The sequence below is a fragment of the Carettochelys insculpta genome, chromosome 5 (assembly GCF_033958435.1).
Source record: "Carettochelys insculpta isolate YL-2023 chromosome 5, ASM3395843v1, whole genome shotgun sequence".
NCBI lineage: Eukaryota > Metazoa > Chordata > Testudines > Carettochelyidae > Carettochelys > Carettochelys insculpta.
The window spans coordinates 108,587,252-108,602,971 of record NC_134141.1 but is presented as its reverse complement, the minus strand read 5'-3'; the positions used below and the strand labels follow the sequence as shown (position 1 = coordinate 108,602,971).

At 44.6% G+C, this 15,720-nt stretch overlaps 1 protein-coding gene across 2 annotated transcripts in view; it reads left to right on the top strand.

Annotated features, from left to right (window-relative positions):
• The first annotated feature begins 969 nt into the window (after positions 1-969).
• ZNF532 (zinc finger protein 532) overlaps positions 970-15,720 on the top strand; it is a 99,048-nt gene continuing 84,297 nt past the window's right edge. Inside the window, exons 1-2 of one of the 2 annotated variants that reach the window (XM_074995714.1) lie at positions 970-1,107; positions 4,517-4,624. The gene's annotated coding sequence lies outside the window, so the exon portion shown is untranslated. The remainder of the gene's footprint in view (positions 1,108-4,516; positions 4,625-15,720) is intronic. The other variant, XM_074995715.1, reaches the window with a different exon arrangement.

Here is a 15,720-nt window from a genome sequence, read left to right as displayed (position 1 = left end):
ATTGATTACTTCAGGAGTCAGAAAACAAAACAAAAAACAAAACAAAAACCCTCCAATATTACTGCAAATAATGATAATACTTTCTTCTTCCATCGCACCTGTTGTGACAGGCATGACAAATAACTTCACAAAGTTGTGCCATGTCCCTGTGAGGAAAGAAATTATTGCACCCATTTTACAGAGGGTGATGAAAGTAGCATAAAGAAGCTTCTGCTTTTTTGTAGTCATAGCAAGTCACTGGGCAAGGTGAAGACAAAACCCAGATCTGATTCCTAGGCTGTAACAACTGATGGTCCACTTTCCTAGAGTATAAGCTTTTTAACATAGGCAAAGATGGAGTAAAACAGAAAAGATTGTGAAAGGAGAAAACCTGCTATCACCTCCCTCATTTCTTACTGAAGTCAACGGGACTTTTCTGTTCTGTATTTCAAAACTGAGTTCAGTTTCCAGCTGTAAAATCCTATGTGATATTTAAGAAAAAAAAATCAGATCCTGTCTATCTCCCAGCTAATGGTATTTTAGCCAGCACCATTTTCACTCTTCAATTTGGAAAAAAAGGAAACCATGTCTATCAGCAGGTAACCCCTCTGTATTGCTGCATATAAACTCTTTGTCTGGGCCTGCTCAATCTAGTTCCTAAAGGACAAATTAAAAAAAAATCCCGAAATTGCAGCTCCTCTGCTAAGCCAGCACTGCACTTGAATTCCCCTTGTCTGCGATTTAGACATGTATGCTTTTAACTCCTTCGCCCTCTCTCTGTCTCTCTTCTGTCCCCCAAGGAGTCCCTGGTTGTCAAAGGAAATGCTTCAAACACACCTATGAAAGCCCCTAACCTCCTTCCCATGCAAAGGAGACATCTTAAAATCGGATGACACGGAAGATCTCTCTCCTCTCTCGACAAGGCACAGAGGCACCCCCCCACCCCCACCTTTTCCTCCAGTCCCAGCCAGAGCCTCTCTCTGCCATTATGTTCAACCATCTTTTCACCAGGCCTCTCTGCAGGCTGCGGTGGCAGTGAGAGAACCCTGAGCCCTGTCTGCCCGAGGCCCCCCCCTTGCAGGAGCAGCCCCCCGGGTGCGGGTCGCTGGCCCTGCGGGGCAGCAGCAGGTCTGTTTGCATGGGGGTGCGGCGTGTGCATGCAGCGGGTTCGCTTTCTGCCCCGGGCCTGGCTGCTGCTCCCACGCGCTCTAGGCCCCGCTGGGCTGTGGCAGAGGGGCCTGGAATGCGGCAGCCGCGGCTCTGCGCCCGGGCCCGGCCATCGCCGCCGCTTTAGGAGCCGCCGCCCAGGCCGCGCTCGGGAGCCAGGCCGCCCGGGAGAAGGGGGAGAGGGTGTCCCCTGCCTTCCCCAGGGAGGGACCCGGGGACCCCCCCCGCTCCGAACGGGGAGGCAGCCGGCGCCAGCGCGCAGGGCCGAGGTCACCCGAGCGGTGCAGCTGCCAGGGCTTGACGGCTGCAAAGTCCAGCCCGGCGCGGGCTGGTTAGCGGCTCCCGTGCCTCGCAGCCGCTGGAGGGGACGGGGCGTAGGCACTTCGGCCTGCCCGTGCAGCGCCCTCGCCTCCAGCCAAGGCCCCAGGGGCGCCCAGCAGACTCTGGGGAGGGGTCCCCGAACTAGTCCAGCCCCACCCAGGCCCAGCTTCCCCCTGAGCAGGCAGGGGCTTTACTTGGGGAGGGCAGTGGGGATGAAGCCCTCCCACCCAGTGCGGAGAGGTATGAGGTGCGCCCCCCCCCCGCCCCCCCCGCGAAGGAAGGGGATGGGGGGCACCGTTCCCTGTAAACTGAGCACTTGGGCAGCTGCCCAGGAGAGGTTCAGGTGCCACCCAGCTGATTAGTGGAGCGCCCACAGCAGGCAGGGTGTGTTTCCATTGGCGGTGCACATCACAGGTGCCTTGGGGCATACAATAAAATGTATTCCGACCGCGGTGGAAGAGATGGACCGCTGGCCGGGGTGCGGGGTTAGGGTGCAGAGAAGATGGTTTTTAGGCACCCCCCCCCCAGTGCAGGGAGAGGCGGCGGGCGGGGGGGAGGAGGAGGCAGAAGGATGGGAGAAACTGGTTAGGAGCCTGCCTGGGAGGGGAAAGGCTGGGAGTCAGGTGTGCAGAAGGGACCCTGGTTAGGAGCCCCCTAGTGGAAGGTTGGGATCAGGGCGAAGGGTGTGGAGGAGATTGTGGTTAGGAGCCCCCTTGTGTGGGAAAGGGATGGGGCTGATAGGTGCACAGGAAACAACTGTTGGGAGCCCCTATCCCCGCCCCCCAGTGCAGAGGGAGGACAGGGACCAGAGGAGACTGGTTAGAAGCCTGCCAGTGAGGGGAGAGAAGGGGGTGAAAGGTGCGAGGGCATCAAATTTAGGAGCCCTGTTGGCTGGGAAGAGGATAGTGGAGAAGGATGCAGAGGAGACCGTGTCCGTGGTTAGGAGCCCCTCCCCAGGGCAGGCAGGGGATGTAGGTGACAGATGTGGGAAAGACTGTGGTTAGGAGCCCCTCCCATTGCTGGGAGGTGATGGGAGTGATAGGTGCAGAGAAGACGGCTGGTTAGAGCTTCCCAGTGTATTGAGTGAATGGGGGTGAACAGCGAGACATGGGAATGGGAGTGAGAGATGCATAGAAGATTGTGGTTTTTGGTATGATCCTGAGAAGGGGAAGGGATGGGAGTGAGAGAAATGAAGCAGAAAAGACTGTGGTTGAGAGCTGGCCTGGAGGGGGAGGAGATGAGTGAGGGATGTAGAAAGGACTGTGGTTGTGAACCACTTCTGTGTGGGGAGGAGATGGGGTGAGGATCAGAGGCAGATAAGACTTTTGTCAGGGGTTTCTTCTCCAAGAGGAAGTGGTGGAGGGAAGAAACCAGTTCAAATTTATACCAATGCAGGAGATAGGTTGTTGGTGCAGGGAAAATCATGTTGAGGTGCCACCTCACTGAGTGCAGGGAAAAGGGCACAGACAGACAAGACTGATTCAAGAGAAGGTGGACAGGACCACAGTGGGGCATAGAAGATCTTAATTTGGAGCCACCCTCGTGTGTGTGCTGAGAAAGAGAGGCCATAGATTGGAAGATGGAGGAGGAAGAGGGGAGCGTGGTTAGGAACTATTCTGGTGATGAGAGGGGTGAGTGCTGAAAAGGCCTTGATGAGTAGCCACTGTAGACCTTTGGGTAATTGAGTGGGTTGACCAGACCTTGACCAGGATGGAATTACATCTGGGGTTGGCCGGGGGGGGTTTGCGGGAGGTAAGATTTCAGTTAGCAGCATCCTCTCCCTGAGCCCTGTGCTTTTGGGGACGTGTGTGGGGCAGATCAGACCTTGTTTAAGAGCTCTTTTCCACCAGTGCTCTGAAGAGGGTGGAGAGGCAAAGAAGCTACCATAGTGCTGTTGGGTGTGGGGAGGGTGCGCAGAAGAGATTCCTTGTGGACGTGCATTGTGGGGTGGGGAGAAAAATGCTGTGTGCAGGGGAGAAAACCACTCTTAGCATTACCCCAAGTCTTGTGAAGAGGTGGGAGGATGGGATGAGAAGACCTTGGTTAGCAGCCACCCCAGAGCTCCCAGCATGAGGGGGCAGATATGACGTTACTGAGCAGCCACCCTATACTGTAGGGAGCGGAGACAGAGAAGACCTTGGTTAGCAGTCACCCCAGTGCTGCGGCCGAGTCTGCCTTGTGCAGCAAGAGAGATCCTATGAGGATTTTTATTGCAGCCTCTTTGTTAGCTACAGACACACACGCTCCCAGCTTTCAGCCAGGTTGTGGGAGGTAAGTGGGGGAGGAGAGGAAGGGAATGTTTGTGGGGTGGAGTTGGGGTATCAGGATGTTTGTATGCAGTGGGGATATGACTGAAATAGGGGGACATAATTGAAATCACCCCCACACCCAAAGAAGAAAAGAGCCCTTGCGATTTTCAGGGACTTGTTGGCAACTCAGCGAGGGTTGCCATAGCTTTTTATGTAGGGTGACCAGAACCGGCTGAGACTGGTTTGAGGCAGATCAGCTCCTGAACACAATGCAGTCACTGAGCTACTACAGTGGGATAGCTTCCTCCCTTCATGGCAGCCAAAAGCAGAGGAGCTTGCAGAAAGATACCATCCCAAAACAGTATGTGAATGCACACTTTAAATACACAGCACTGGTATGTGGCTAATGTAGTCATAAAGGCTTCTGTATATAAATTTACATATTTGCAGTAACTGAGATTACGTTAGCTTTTCATTCCTTTTTATGTTTAAAGAATGGGCAAAAGCTGAGATTTATGACCCTTAGTAAAATATTTTTGCTTTGCTAGGATGGGACACTGGTTAAACTAAATAAAAATGGATTGAATGATTTGTAATTGTAGTTATGCTTGTGCTTGAAGAATGCTGCTTTGCATGCTATTTTATTTACAGGGTGTTGTCTGATGGTTTTCTTTGTTAAATGTGAAGGGGGGAGTCTGCTGTGTCTTTCTTATAGGCCAAAGGAAACAATATTGTTGTAGAATTGTGCATAAAAGCATTGCAAAGATGCTGTAAGGCATACTCTTTTCTTTTTCTTGTAGGCCTATTGATTGGGGCTGCCTTTAACCCTTTCATATTTGCAGAGGTAGTGCATCTCTGACAATAACTGAGCAGTGGCTAAAAACCTTTCAAAGGTCAAGGTTCGCAAGGTGAGATATGGTGTTTTGAGTATGACTATAACAACAATAGGAAGCTACATGTATACAAAAACTAAATCTGACTCCTGATTGCACACTTGGCACAATGGGGAAGAAACAATGGTTTAAATGTAGGTGAAGAAATACTGTTAACCTCATCCAAGTTTAATAGGATTAAAGGTACTGTTTGTAATGACTTACTGATACGCAGGCTAAATACAATATCTTCATTTCTATGTCTCATAGATAAGGATTTTTTCACTGTTCAGTTATACAGAATAGGCCTCTGAGTGACAATCATAAATTTTGGACCACATGGCAGTGAGCTATTCTGCATTGCAGTACAGCACTACACATTTAGACTTTTCCATCTGATCATTTATAAATTGATTGCATGGCCAAATCTAAGTAGCTTACTTATTTCTGAGTTAACAACTTTAATATAATGTTTGTATATTATATATCTTTTATGCATGGGTGTATAATATATGTAAAATATACCAAATTCATTGTGTTTCTTAAATTGGAGTACACTGAAAGGACTGTGCAGCGAATGGAAGCATGCATTTTAAAGGTTTGATAGAGTTCCAGTAGATTATTACTGATATAAATTATAATATCGAGCAGTTATGAAGTAAGATTAGGAAACCGGATGGGCAGTGCATCAGCTGCTAAGGGATGGCTGCTTTTAACCAAAGCTTCACAGCAATGGATAATGGATAGGATTTTTTGGTGATCTAAAAAAATAAATTTGTACTTAGGTTTGAGCTGGTATTTGCATCTTATACTGAAAGCTGGAGCCTTCAGAAAGAGAGAGAGGGGAGACAGAAGAAAGCAGTAATGATTATAGCAAAGGGAAGAACAAAGGCTGTTAGAGCTTACATACTGGAACACTAAACATTTTGCCTTGGGGATTCTTTTGCGAGAACTGGTATTTCCTAAAACAGGAAATCATCAGCTCTCGAATCTTATCCAGTATGATTTTCACTAATCTAACCAGTCCTGGCTGTAAGCTGGTTTTATAAATCTACAGTCAAGAAAAATATGGAGGAAAAATATATTGAAAACGTATTTATTCTAGTATGCAATGACCTTTTTTCTTTGTGTTCAGCAAAGTAGACAGTTGTAAAAGCCTTGAGAATTTTTGGATTGGGTAAGTTGTCTGGTGGTTGTTGATAGGCAGGGTGTCTGTATCAAGGAGTGACAAATATGAAAGAACCTTTTTTATTTCTGACTGCAGTAAATTACATAAGGTATTTGGAAAGTGATTTGCTGTACAGTGAAAGTAGCATGTTAAATGTTTAGCCTGAAAATACTTTGTATAGTTTTAAATGTAGGTATAATATATTGTGTTTCTCAGATTTGATAGGATAATGAATAGCTTGCATGGTGGAGTAAAATGCCTAACAAATCACTGTGCTATGATTTCTTTTAATAGTTTACATAATTTCTGAGTGCAGGGGTTCTATATTTGACTATAGACATCTGTAACAGAATTATGCTTGCAAACATGAATCCATGTTGCATAATAGGATAGTATTTATTACTGATGATGATGCATGCTCCTTTCCAAGTGTCAGCTAAAATTCATTTGGTTACATGGTAGTACCTTTCATTTTTTCCCCATCAGAGTATTAAACTATTTTAAAACTTAGTTCTTTGAATTGTTGCAAAGCTCAGTCTATTTGTTTCTTGTGGATTTTGCATTTTTTATTTTTTTGCAAGAGATATTTTACATTTGTGAGAAGGGGAAATTATAACATGAGAAACCTGAATACATGCTGGTTTGAATGGTACTTCTGGTGGCATTGGTTTTTAATACATAGGCCAGCCTTTTCAGCTGAAAATGAAAACGCTGCTTAAAATTAGAGGATTGGTCCTCTGTATCAGTAATCATGCGCTCATCTTGGTTTGAGGCTTATCTCCTGAATTTGATCTTGAACAGAAAGATAATGATTTATCAGGTTCCAGGTCTCCTTTGAATGAAACAACTAGGTTTCTGTTTCCTGGAAGTGTGACTGTAAAGGGGAACATAGATATGCATACTGATTCCTGGAAATGAATATGAAAATATTGACCCTGATGTTTTCAGGGCCTGATTTCTTTCCTGGTGTTGCGCAGACAGGCCTTGCCTGATTTGGAGTGCTCTCTTTGAGATTCCCTGTTGCTACTTCATGCTGCTTTTGATCAAGAATTTCCATCCACTTTGCAGAAGACTATGTTACTATGAGTGGGGCAAGTAGAGGGAAGAAGTGTCATTAGATTCAGGTTATCATGAACTCTTAAGTTACCATTATGAATTCTTTTGTTTTGGTGTTTGTAACTTAAATTTTGCGTACAAAAGATAAGAGAGTAAAAGAGAGCCATTTTTGTAATAATCTTTCGGAACAGCATGGTAAAAGAGAAGCTTTCAGGATTTAAATGGTTTTGGGGCTTCAGTTTGAAGAGAAAATATGACTGCTAATAGAATCAAAATTTGATACACCTTTTAAAATAAAATATATTAGCAAAATATAGGCAATTTTACATGTCACCTTCCTCCAGTGTTTCATCAGAGAGGCACTCTGCTCAGCTTCAGAGGGTGTATGGGGAAAGCAGTCCTTGCCATGGCCTAGAACAATGCTCCTCAAACTGTGGGGTAGGGAGCATGGACGAATGTTTGAGGTGGCATGGTGAGTCCATGCTAGTCCTCACAGAAGGTGTGGAGGGAGTGCACTCCATACCTGCCACACTCCCAGCTGTACTCTGATACCGCCCCTGGCTGCACACATGACTCTGAACCCCACTTCTGGTCCTGCCCCCAGGCTCAGCCCCCTGCTGCAGTTCTAGCCCTGTCCTTGCCTCCAACTGGGGCTCTAATCCCAGCTCTGGCCCCAGTAGCAGGTTCATTCTCAACTCCTCCCTTATCCCTGTCCACATTCCTCCCCTCCACCATGGGAGCCTGCCTCCCCCCGTGGGGTGAGGGTGTTGGATGGGAGTAAGGGGAAGTGTGACCCTGAAAAATTAGGGGAACAATGGCCTAAAGGTAGAGCACTGGATGAGGAGTTAGGAGAGCTGAGTTCTGTTCCTGGCACCTGTTGAGAAACTTTCGGCAAGTCACATCTTGTTTCACTTCCTCGGTTTCTCCATTTGTCAAAAGGGAATGATGACACTGACCTCCTTTGTGAAGTGCTTTGAGATCTGACTGGTAAATTCTACTTATTATGTTAGTGAAAAATCTTTCCTCTTTTTGCCAACCATAGTTTGGCAGTAGCAAACTTTGAAAAACTGCAGCTGGTTCTTTTTGACCAGAAGAATGTCAGATGAGTACACAAAGCACGTACCAAAAAAAAGAACCAAAAAGAGGGATAGTATTTAGAAATTTGGCAACCTTCCTAGTGTACTCAGAGGAGGGTGGCTCAGCAACTGGCAAGCCAGAATCTTTGGCCAGGTTCTTTTGAATATTAACATCATCATGAACAAATAAAGTAAAATGTATTGTGTTATTCTATCATAACTTTGCCTTAATAAAAACTGCAAAAAATGCAACACAAGAAGAAGGATTGTAGGAGCAAGACCTTCATTTAAAACTCCAGAGAATTCCCCTCTTCTTTTCACACTCTCTATGTCCTCTGCCCTCACCAAAATTAATTCTAAATAACAGCCCACTTTGTCAACCATTGATGATTGGAGGAGAAAGTAAATTTTGGATTCAAGCTTTTAAAGTGTCATAAACCACAAAGTATTTTATTTAAATATTAGAAAATGAGTGTGGTTTTTGATTTTTTTTAAAGATGGAAGATTTGTTAGCTTAGTTAACAACAGTGAAAACAAAAGATAATCTTTCAACAAATCAAACATTAAAGAATTCCAAGATATAGGACCCATCATTTAAAAATAAAACACCAGTTGCCATCTATCTAATTAACTAACTAAATAAAATTTAGTTTTTAAGTTGCTACAGGACTGCTTATTTTTTTTGTTATTATTATTTTTATTTTTAAGATACAGACTAACACAACTACCCCTCTGAGACTATCAAGTTACCAGTCGTTGGCTATTATAATAGATGCTGAACCTCTCTCTAGTCCTGTACTCTCTTAATCCAGCAACATCTGTAATCTGGCATGATTTTAGTTAGCTGGACAGTCACTTATCATGGGTGTGGTCAAGTTTCCCATGGTTCCATAAACTTTGTTTACAGCCACCAGTCCTGGCTCTCCGTGCTCTATGCTGTAATTTACCCCAAATGTCTTCTAAGAGCCTAGGAAGCAGTGGAAGTGTTGGCAATGTGCTAGACAATATTGACCTCCCATGGCCTAGCAAATTCTCTCATCTGGCACCAGTCTGGTTCTGAGGGTGCTGGATGAAAGAGGTTCAACCTGTATAGGCAAATAGCAAACTATTCAAGTTTTCTTTGGAGATCAGAACAAATCATGGTTTTGTGATTGTGGACCACTGTCACTTTGTTAGTGCTTGGTAGTCCAAAACTTTAAAACTCAGCTAAGGTGTATACACAAGTAGCTGTTTTGCCTACCGGATAATAAAGATTTCATACCAGAATTCTGCACAGAAGTTTGATATTAAGTATCCCTGCCTCTGCCTCCATCTGGGGCTCCAGTCCCCAAACCTGAACCCATAATGAAAGACTGATGGAAAGAGCTTTGCCTGTAGGGGCTATAGAAAGCTTGGGAAACAGAAGGCTGATTTCCAAGTGTCTGCTCAGCCTTTCTGGAGCTGCCATTGTACTCTCTGTGAGGAAATGGATACAGACCATTGCCCCCTGACCCGTGGCACCGAGTTACTTGTGTGGCCTAGTAGAAGCTGTTCTGAACACGCCTACATCCTTGGGAGTTCTCTCTGCCAAACTATAGAAATACATTATGGATAAACAAGGTTCTGCTATACTTCAGAAATAGGATAGTACAGAAATGAGTTTAAAAGAGAATATTACATTTTTGTTAAAGCATTTATTATCCCATCATATATATTTTATAGTTTGCTTTTAGCATTGGCTTTAGTTTACAGTGCCAAACGGTAGTAGTCAGGGTGTATGATGTAGTGTTAGTCTCAGGCCATGGGCAGGGTAGTGATAAAAAGGGTGTTTACTTAATTTGTAAAACTCTACTGAATCATAATTTCAGTACATTGTGAACTTCTTGTCTCCCCCAGCTCTCAGCTACATGTTTCTGGTTGGTGGAAATGTTGATAGTACAGTGTTGTCAGAAATGGGTCTGGTTTGGTATTATTCAAAAGCTGTTTCTCCAGTGCACTGGTTCTCCATCTTGGGTCTGGTGTCCCCTTTGGGTCCACGACCGGATTTCAAGAGCTAGGGCAACACATGCCTCCTCTGTTTGGGGAGGCTGCACATGTCCAGAGCATGATCCCACCTTGAGGCCTACTCTGCTCAGCATCCGTCAGTGGAAGCCTTACCCAGGTTCTATCCCCAGCCCTGATCAGCTCCCTTGACCACCTCTTGCACCTGTCTGCCCGTGCCCTAAACCTTCCCAGCTGCTTTCACTTCTTTGTCTCCTCCCTGAGACCTTGGCAGGTGAATCAGCTAACTGAGCCCACCCACTGACCTCTCACCCCTGGCTGTTCCTGCACCTCTCTGCTCCCTCCCGTCCCCGCCCCAGGGGTTGCTTGCCAGCTGAGACAGCCAGCTGGCCATTTGTGCCTCTGCCCCCTCACCAAAGCGTACCCCCTGCCCAGCCACTCGCATGAACTTCTTTGCGAGTGGCACTGCGGGAGGGGCACCCACCCTCCTGACAGCAGTGCATTCCAAAGGCCATAGACAAGCTGTGTGGGGAGGTTTAGCCTTCCCTGGCCTTTAGACCTGCTGCCTATGTTCAGGGAGTCCACCAAGCATGGCTGGCCTTACAGGTGCCAGAGCTATGGTGAAAAGAGAAAGCATTGCTGCATGGGGCTGTAGTCCAAGGCACCAAGTCCCACCATTGGGGGCTGAAGCCAAAGCCTGAGCAGTGTAGCTTCACATTGTCCCCCTGTGGTATGAGGCTCTGTGCGGTTTCTCTGCTTGCTACCCTCTGAAGCCAGACCTGGCCTTTATCATCAGAAGAAAAAGTTGGTGTGGTGCAACTGGGCCATGGCGTTCTCATAACAGGTTGAGAAGGACCTCAGAAAGAAGAAGGTTGAGACCCCTGTCCCCCAGTGAACACAGCGGTTTCAAACATGACATACCTAGAGCAATGATGTGGACGGATTGTTATATACTTTTAACATAGGGATACGTTGCCTACATTAAAAAAAATACCCACTGATATTTGATGATCTTAGGGGAGTTAGCTTTGGCATGTAGGACTGCGAATGTTTATTCATCTAAGTCAGCTTTGGTGTTCTCTCCATATAGGGCACCACTGCTCTGATATGTGTCTGAGCCTCACTTGCATATCTCCATACAAGAAAGGCTGCTGGCTCAACGTTCGCATCCAGCTTTTGCACACACATGTTTGGTTTGCTTCAGGCAGAGATGGGAAACGTGTGGCCTGAAAGCTGGACCTGGCCCTGTCTGCTCTTTTTCTCTTCCTCTCCCCTCCCCTTGAGGGGGGAAGCAGTGGGGAGGTGGTACTAAGTCTTTCTGTGGCTGGCTGTCCCTGGCAGGGAGAGGAAGTAGCTCTGTACACTGCCAATCTGCTCCCCCCACACAGGGAAGTTATCATTGGGACCTGCAGGCTTTCCCCTCACCGTTCCCACTGGTTGGAGGCAATGCCTGCAGATTCCAGGTAGTGCAGAACCACCTGTACCTCCCAGGAGCTGTGCCAGGTGTGTGCCCCAATCCCCAGCTCCTTTCTGCACTCCTGCCCAACCCACTCCTGCATCCTCTCACCCAGATCCCACACCCTCACCCTATTCCTGCACCCTCCTGTCCAGATCCCCCACAGCCCCAGTCTGGGCTCACTCCCTGGCAGTCCCCTCTCACACACTGAACCCCTCATTTTGGCCCCGCCCCAGAGCCAGGGCTAGAATGCGAGGGGAACCCAGGCACCCAAAATCGCATGAGTGAGCTGAGTGCCTTTTATTTTCTGCTTCTAAGTTGGGGGCAGTGTCAGTGAGGGTTTTTGTTCCTCCCCACTGCACACTTGGGTGTGGCTTTTTTTCTGGACCAAAAAAGGTTTCCCATCCCTGGCTTAAGGACTGATTTGGAAGCATGTGGTATTTGCACATAACTGGTGTGATCAGTCTACCCTCCAAACCACATCTGTGTCCAGTAAGAGAAGGTGATTTTGTGTACAACTGATCATCCTGGAGCTGTTCCGTTGCTTGATGATTTGCCTTCTTGATACTAGGTGTAAATGCTCCCCTTCTTGGTAGCAGTTTTTCCTCTTTTTGGAAAATACCCACCAGTGTAGCTCTGCAGATGTCAGAAAGTTGGTCTTCAAGTGGTAAACTTAGCAGGTGAGCATCTCCATTGCATTGATGAGATCATTAGGAGCTCTCACAGCCATTCTGAGCATGTTCAGAGTGACGAGCAAATCTCTGGAGGCTGAATCAAATGCTTTCCGGTAAGATAATTGTGTCTTTCAACAGCATGTGTAGTGCTGGATTATACACCTATGATATGCAGTTGTGGAAATCTACCTTTCTTCTCAGTCACTCATATATGAGGTTTTATGATAGAATGACAGCATTGGAGGCCATTTTGCTTGTTCTCATACCCAGTGCCTTTTTTTGTTTACCAGCTCCTCTTTTTTTTTTTTTTTTTAAATTGGACAGCTCCACGCCGCAGGGCCCCCCCCCCCGCCACCCTCCGCATAGCCAGTCCCGTGGCTGGTGCTTCCAATGTGCGGGTATTCAGTACCAGCACAATAAAAACACCCTGCTCATACTTGATGGTGCTGAAATCACTGCAGCCACTGATACAGCACCGCAAGTCTTTATGTATGTTTATTTTGGCGGGGGCGGAGGTGGGGCATCAGCTAAGGATCCCTGAAACTCCCACATGCTGCAGGACAAAGGTTTTTCCTTTAAAGTGTAGCAGTTTCAAACAGCGTCTGCATATAAATGTTGACATCAGCACTGTCTTCCGCTTTTCATAGCGCTATCTTTTGCAGTCTTTAAAAATAAGCACTGTAATTCATTTCTGCGGGTAGGGTTGCTATCCATATCCCATAGTTCATCTACAGTAAGTGTTTTAAGAGCCTTTCTGCTAAGCATTTGTTCTTCTTCAGTCAAGTTCAAAGCACATATGTCTCTGAACTTAGCCTCTACAACAGTGATTGCCACCACTTTTGCATCCATTAGAGCCTTTGTAGGACATTTTATGAACACCAGCTGAGTTGCAAGGTTTGCAATAGTAGAATTGGCAATTGTTTCTGTTTAATTTTACCTTTTGATGCAACACATACTACAGCAAGAATGTACTGATGTGATAGACACTGTCCTATGTGTGGACACCATTTGGGTCAGTGTGCTTTCTCTGCTTGCCATGCAGCATTCTCTCTTGAATGATAAAGCTTCTTACCTGTGTCACATGTTGAGAACGTGTTTAATGGATGCCTATGGGCTTTCAAATCACTGCCTAAGAAACGGGTGTTCTTTTCAAAACATATACCCTAGTATAAGATGAGTCTTGTGCATAGTTAGTACTTTTATCTATCAACTTCAGCTTTTTCCTAAAACTTGATATACTTCCAATCTTAGAAAATTCAGTTTGTGTGTGCTTCTTGTAGCTTGTTAGGTTCCACCAAGAATTGTGTTTTAACAACAAGTCTGCTGCAATGGTATTCTTCAGAGATTCTACATTTGATGTCCTCCATCTACCCATTGGTATCTAAAAAGTAATCATGGTCAAAGTGTGATATGTGGATATACCATATATATCTATAATGCATGATACAAAGGTGATATAAACAAGATTATCATAGTTGGCAAATCACAACATTTTCACAAATACCCTGTACTGCATATCTATTCAGATTCCTTGAAAATTTGTAGTACGGCTACAGGTTGAACCTCTCTAGTCCAGCACACTCTCATCTGGCAACCTCTGTAATCTGGCATGATTTTAGTTAGCCAGATGACCGCTTACCATGGGTATAGCTAAGTTTTCCGTGATCCCATAAAGTTTGTTTATAGCGACTTATCCTGGCTCTCAATGTTCTGTGCTATTATGTAGCTGTAATTTCCCCCCTAAAAGTCTTCTAAGAGCCCAGTAAGCAGTGGAAGTATTGGTTATGCTGCTAGAGACAATATAGATCTTCTGTAGGCTGGCAAATTCTCGTGTTTGGCACTGGTCAGGTCCTGAGGGTGTCATACTAGAGAGATTCAATAACAGTAGCAAAGTGTCTCCCACCATCAAAATGGAAAATCATTTTGAACCTCTCCGTACATTTACAGAAATCCATAATACTTTTAAAAAAAATACAAGAGTGATATGCTTTGAGCATTGACTGATAAGACACTACTTACTTTCAGTGGGGGAGTCGCAGTGCAACTTTTGTGATGGCTAAGTTACAGTACCATTTTTAGAAGCTGACGCTTAAATTATATATATACATATATATAATTTAAGTAAGTAATTTATTTCTTCACTGTTGAATAGTAACGGGGGGGAGCCGTGCTAGTCTATATACTATCAAAACAAAAGGCAGTCAAGTAGCCCTTTAAAGACTAGCAAAATAATTTATTAGGTTAGTTTTCGTGGGACAGACCCACCTCTTCAGACCACAGCCAGACCAGAACAGCTCTGGCTATGGTCTGAAGAAGTGGGTCTGTCCCACGAAAGCTCACCTAATAAACTATTTTGCTAGTCTTTAAAGTGCTACTTGACTGCTTTTTATTTCTTCACTGTATAGGTGAGTAATTGTTCTAGGTTTGTCGTGTTTGTTACCATTATGTTTGTGGGAAAAAGGACTTTCAAATAATATCCAACTTCTCTGTCTATTTCCAATGATGGTACGTCATAAACTTGAAGCTGGGAAGTGGAGGGCACAAAATCTCTTGTGCCATGCTGCAGAAGGCATTACAACGGAAATGATACTATAGGTTTGTATGAATCAGATGATGTCTTCCTTCCCTTTCTGTCATTAGCTTGATCGTAGAATATAATATATTATTAATGGGTGTTGAAGTTGGGAATATTTTTTCTTCTTTTATCATCCTGATTTGCGTGTAGTATCCTGAATGTACTATAAAAATGATCTAACTATGTCAAAAGTGTGCCACTGTTGTCACAGCAAACTGTTATTTAAATAACATCATAGAAATTAGTTTATACTCTCTTACTTCATTCTCCAGGATTTCACTGAGTGAAGTTTCTGAACATATTACTCTGTAGTTTGGTTTTAAATATTTTTTTTAAAAAGTGGCTAAAATGTGTACACATTTTGAGAAAAAGTTATAATTAGCTTAGCATTGGTAAGTTATGTACCAGCTTCCCTGTTACTGCACTTCAGCCATAACTCTTATAACCAGTCTTGGTCTTGCCTCAACATAGACTTCCAGTTGTACACTGCTTTTGTGATAGAAACAAAGAAGGCAATGGAATATCTCAAAAAATATGTTTGGGACCTCAGCTTGTCTTGGGTTCTTGCCTCAAGAGGGGAAAGGTGCTGGAATACACCCAGTTGTGCTGTTTATGACCAGATACAAGTTTTGTGCGTAGTGTAATCATGCCTGTATACTTCTAACTCTGGTCTCTGAATTTTTTAAATGTAAATAGTTTCCCATTAAAACTGTGTCGTGTTATTTTTGTTTTTGTGACATCTTCACCATTAGATCAGAATTAGGTTGTGCATAAGTATGGTAAATAATTAAACATATTCATTGAGGATGTCAGTATTTTAGAAGGCTAGGACCTGTGCTGTGGCACAAAAGAGGAAGAGCAGAATATTACAATGATTGGAAATGAGCCATGTGACAAGATAGGTCTGAATTTTAATTTTGCCTTAACTGGTAATGGCTTTGATTTTTAGCGATTTGGGAAATGTAGCTGAATATCCTTAGCAAATTTTTTGGAGTGGAATAATAAACTTTGAAATTGTCTAAGGCAGTAATCAGTTATTAAGTAGTTGCAATTCATAAATGAAATTCATGATTTTCTTTGCTGTGAGCGTTAATTTAAACATTTTAAAATTGGAAAGATTTCTCCAATAGACTCTTTGTTAAGAATT